This window comes from Haemaphysalis longicornis, unplaced genomic scaffold, assembly GCF_048455015.1.
Source record: "Haemaphysalis longicornis isolate Haplotype H1 unplaced genomic scaffold, Haemaphysalis longicornis Haplotype H1 scaffold_28, whole genome shotgun sequence".
In the NCBI taxonomy this organism is placed as follows: Eukaryota; Metazoa; Arthropoda; class Arachnida; order Ixodida; family Ixodidae; genus Haemaphysalis; species Haemaphysalis longicornis.
The window spans coordinates 4,421,185-4,426,712 of NW_027526329.1; positions in this window are offsets into that span (position 1 = coordinate 4,421,185).

Here is a 5,528-nt window from a genome sequence, read left to right on the forward strand (position 1 = left end):
AGTTTGCGGGGATTAACTGGTACCAGTTCCCAAAGGACCGGGATAATTGGAGATTTATCGGAGAGGTCTTTGCCCTGCAGTGGGCGTAGATAGGCTGGTGATTATTATGATAATGATGATGACATCACAGCCTGGGACAAAGGCGACTGCGTTTCTCAAATTGGGCCCGCGCAAAAACCGCCCGATTACCGCCTCATGCGGTCGCGGGTTCTTAAACCTCCACTGCTGGTGAGCCTACGCCGGTTCGAATGGCGAGCGTAACCCCGGCTCATTCTTCAGAGCCAGTTCCCCGCGTCTGCCTCCCCAAGCTGCATATAGCGCCATTCTTGCAGCGATTCTGAGACCAATTTATTGCAGTCATGCCGACAAGCCATTATTTGATGAAAATCGATAAATTGAAGTACATCCGCTCGTACTTGACCGGTGCCGCTAACGCAGCAATCGAGAAAATCTTGCTTGCAGAGGATGGATATGACGCCCCGGACAATATCCTGGAAGACCGTTTTCGCCAGAAATACTTATTGATGGCGGATAATGTCGATGGCCTCCTCACCATAATTCCGATGAAGACCCCTGCGGGCGTGGAGAGACTACGCAGTTTGTACCACCAGATCGTCTTTCGGCTAAACGCATTGGATGGACTAGGTGTGGCGCCCAACCGGTACACTGTCATCATCCATCACGTTATGCGCAATGCGTTGCCACGCGACATTGCTCTGCTTTGCAGGCAACGGATAGAAGAGTCGGGGCAGCAGATGAGGCGGCTGGGGATGCCAAGCAAGTCCTTAAAATTTTGGAGTTTCTCCGAATTTAGGTTAAAATGTTAGAGTAAGTGCGCTTAGACAGCACGGGGCCTAAGGTTCCGGGCCCTACAGCACTACAGCAGACACCTCACGAGGAGGTCTTTCCACCGTAGGCCGCAGCGCTACATGCGGAGCCATTACCTCCTTTTTACGTGGATTTTCGCCCCTCTGGTACACACCAAACCAAGAGATCTCGCAATGCACCGGAAATGTGCGACCAGACGAGAAGCGACGGGGACTGCAAGGAGGCGTCACTGCAAGCACATTTATGTAGCACGTGCCTGCAAGACTCCGCCAACCTTGTCCTGCGGCCGCTTTTTGTGTCGGCATCTAACTTAATTTTGCGACTTGCCTCAGCCAAACCCCGTGCATGCTACCAGGCCTGCCGGATTGTCTGTTCAAGCTGCCCCCCCCCCCCCCGCCATGCCTAGACGATCCGACTCGGCTTCTTTAGTGATCACAACCTCAACTAGCATCACACGGCCCACTCACGTCTACCTACAGGCTTGCCACTCGTCGGCGACGGGCTCAAGGGACCCGCCGCGGTGGCTCAGTGGCTAAGGCGTTGCGCTGCTGAGCACGAGGTCGCGGGTTCGATTCCCGGCCGCGGCGGCCGCTTTTCTGACGGGGGCGAAAAGCAAAAACGCCCGTGTGTACGAGATTTCGGCGCACGATAAAGATCCCCAGGTGGTCAAAATTAATCCGGAGCCCTCCACTACGGCGCGCCTCATCGCCTGCGTTGCGTCGGCGCGTTAAACCACAATCAATCAATCAATCAAATCACGGGCTCAAGGTCCAGCCGCTGGTTAGGGTCTTGTTAGACACGGGCGTTCATCGTACATTTGGTGGGCGGAACGTATCGCCTGCTCTGGGCTTCTCCATAGCACGTGTTGCGGAACTCAAGCTGGTATACTTTGGCCATCGCAGAACAGCTAAGAAGTGTCCCCCCGTGCTATTTACGGTTTCCAGCCAGAACAACGGAAAGAACATTTCCATGAATAACGTTGAGGAGCCAAGCATGGGCGCCATCACGGAGACCCAATCACAGATGAAACCCTCAGATTCATCTACGACCGTTGTCTTTTCACTGCTGAGACGTCACGCGTGTTGGCGTAAATGGACGACCACATCAGCATCCTAACTGCATCAGACCTCTATTGAAAAGTCACTTTGAATAAAACTTCACGGCTAAATGCGCACCTCACCGCTGTCGAAACGCTCTTCGGCTGGAGTCTCAAAGGTGTAAACTCCGAAGAAACGGCACATCCGTGGCTATTTAGTGCTTTCTTCATAGCCATCCTGAAGCCCTCGCTGAATCACGCAGTAGAAGATAATGAGTCGTTACTGTGACAGATTGATACTATCCGGATCAAAGAAAGATCTTATGCGTCAGTGCAGAAACATGTGGCCATCAGGCGATTCGAGAGTGTCATGACTTCTAAGTGAAACGAACCACTTGGTGTTGCTTTCCCTGCTTCATCCGCCCCAAATGCTTGGTTAAGGCTCTCAGCCTGTCGTCACAGGTCTGGATGGATTATCCATGCAGTAATGTCATCGGCGTACACGAGGACATTCAGGTTTTGGATAGTGACAAGATGCCAGGCTAGCGGCATCTAGACGACGTTAAAAGGTAGCGGAGACAGAACAGACCCTTGCGGTATGCGCCGCACTGGTGTCAAGGTGCCAAACCTTCCAACGTTGATGCGTGCAGAAAAAGAGCGGTGTTTCAAGACGTGCCGGACAAGGACACACTTTATTTGGGAGGCGGACACAACTTAGCACGTCTAAGATTGCCAACTGGAACAATGGCAAGACCCGCGTCGTTAGATAGCACTTTGTGCTCCAGAGACAACTGAGCGACTGCGTTCAGAGACGTCGCCCACACTGGCAAAGTGTTCGTAGCTCAGTCATAATCGTATCCAGTAACTAAAGTGGTCCATAGGCAGCTATGAAGCAATTTCTGCAAAGTCTTAGTTGCGGTTATTCAGGGCGTTAAAGCGCTGCGAGCCTTGATGTCACCTTTGTACGTGGCTTGTGACAAGGACCTCCCGAATGTAGGGGTCGTTGGAGGAGCTTTCGCGGGAGCTGTAGTCGAAGCAGATTTCTGGGTGTCCCCAGCGGCACAAACTCGTTCACAGGAAGCTGTGCAGTCCCTCCCTTTGTGGCATGAGTATGTGGCTCATCGCCAGATCGCTTCGATGACCGGTCGGCAGTTACCTCCGTCAGTGCAGCAAGATGTGTCTTGCAGAAGAATGTCCTGGTAGCTGCGCTGTTGCAGTCGATGGTTGCTGCGGCAACACGTACGACATGGCCACATGCAGCTGAGATGCTGATGAGCTACGCCTAACGGCTTTTTCTGTGGTAGAATAAAAGTTGTCCCTGTTTTTTGGTCTCTGGCACATGCCCACTGAGGAGGTTGGCCGGGTGTCTGAAACTTTACCAATGAAAGCACCCGCTTAGCGAAATTTTGGGAGCGCTGAAGTGGAACTATACGCGCATAAGTGTGGGCTTCGCGCTGTGAGAGCAACAACCAAAAGTGAAGAATGATAATCAAAATTGGAGTTGTAAAAAAAGTGGTAAATTACTCCATGAGTTAAAAAAACGCAGCCGAGAAAATGGTGAGAATAAGAAATGTGTGCAAAGAAGCTGTAAAGGCGTATCGCCAGGCTCTCGCGTTCCAACCAGGTCAGAAGATTTAGGTGTCCAACGAATTCTATTTTTTCGGCTATCATCGTCTTGACCGCAACAAACTGACCCCTACTCCGGGTTGCTAAAGGAGAGCAGCTGAAAGGGTGGAATCGGGGATGCCCCTTTCACCTGAGGGTCCCAAGCTCGTTCGTGACACCATCAGGCAGCGTTTATGGGCCTGTATCTTTCCTGTACACTTCCTCATCCTAAGCAGACAAAGACCCTTTATTATTCAAATTTCAGGCGCGTTGATCCCAACACATGAAACACCTTCAGGGAAGATTACTCTATTATGAGAGCCCCGCAAATATTACGGCGACGGATAGAGTTCCCACATGCATCGGTTTTTTCCCGAAGCGGTTGCAGCTTCGCGCATGCGGAATCATGCCTATCCTAGTGCAATCAAAAGACACCTCTAGTCATTGTTTAGTGAATCAATATTTAATCAACCAGATTTAGGGGAAATCCCCAAAGTGGAGTAAGTTTCTGTGAAGAAAAATTTGACATCCACCTTAGAGACACAGAGAGAATAGTCTTTAATGATACTGCTGAGGTTAGCCTGGCCAAGGCGCCTAGATTGCTACACCAGATGTATGAAAAAATTAAATCAATGAACAGATGATGATAATGACTGTGATGAAGATGACGCGCTCACTAAGAGAGTCCTGCTAAAAGAGTCTGATCAAGTCCTGTGCTTCGAAGGAAAGACACTAGAGCTTTTGTCGCCTGAGGTGCTCGTTTAGCGTTCGACCAAGGGCCTAGCACGTCACTTAGAGTTAGTCATCCAAAAAAACGGACGACCCAAGGACACTAGAAGGGACGTTCTAGCTGCTCTATGCCGCGTACACTCAAATAATGCGTGGTTCAAGTGCTCGCGCACGTCACAAAGAGTTCAGAAGGTGGAAGCGGCCTGTTTCATCTTGAATCGAAAATAACTTGTGTAAGCGACATTTAGCCGCACGCGGTGAAGAACCGCTTCGTCATGCTTGGAAAGTCCGTCAGGCATCCTAAAGGTCCCGTGCGGGTCAAGGAGTGAAGCGGTGCGTAATGTTGCGGCGCAACAGCCCACGTAGATCGCTGAAATCTCCAGGCAGCCTTGGACGCTAGGGCAGGAGCATCTTTTCTGGAGAACGGTATCGGTATCACTGGTCCGAGCAGATCATGCGCTATCGATGCCGCAGTGTCCGCCTTGACATTCCCAGTTATACCCCAGTGGGCAGGAATCCACTGAAGCTTTACATGATGGTGTGCATTTAGTGCTTGTAAGTGCAATGCATTGATGTCGAAAGCAAACTGATCTTTCGGGTACGATTATAAACACTGAAAGGCCGCCCGAGAATCCGTAAAGATTGCCCACTGACGTGCTGGTTGCTGGATGATGTAGGCGAAAGCATAATTCGGTGACCATGGACGTCGTCCTGTGGCTAGGCGTTGCGCTGTAGGCGGTACAGGAGGCCGGAAACCAGATTCCTATAGCCGATGAGCTGGCTGTCACAGATCCATGCGTGTATAGATGTGTGTGGGCCCAGTGTTTTTGAAAGGTCAGCTCCAAGGCGAAGACCTTTAAGGCTGGTGTGGCGATATCCTTTTTGCGGGTAATGCCTGGCACTAAAGTAGTAATTTGTAGACGCGGGCACATCCAAGGCGGTTGTAGCGACGGAGAAGGGTGCTGGTAATGAAGGGGCAAAAGGTCTCGCACTTCAGTGGCTGAGCTGAGTGCTAATGGGTGACGTTGCTGCCGTGCTACAAATCGCAGTTGAGCGCGAAGGAGCTCCTGCGCGCCAAGAGCAAGTGGTGCCAGTCGTCGACACTCCACCATAGTTCCCACCATGGATTTGGTCTTCGGAACTCCTATGCACTCCCTCAGGACCTGTGCTTGCATACTTTGCAGGACTCTCGCATTTCCTTTTGAGAGGGGGAGAAGAACAGGAAGGCTGTAGCGTAACAATCCTACGCACATGACGTCATACAGCCGAAGGAGAGACGGGATGTTGCATCCGCGGGTTTTACTAGAAAACATGCGGAAAACATTGACGA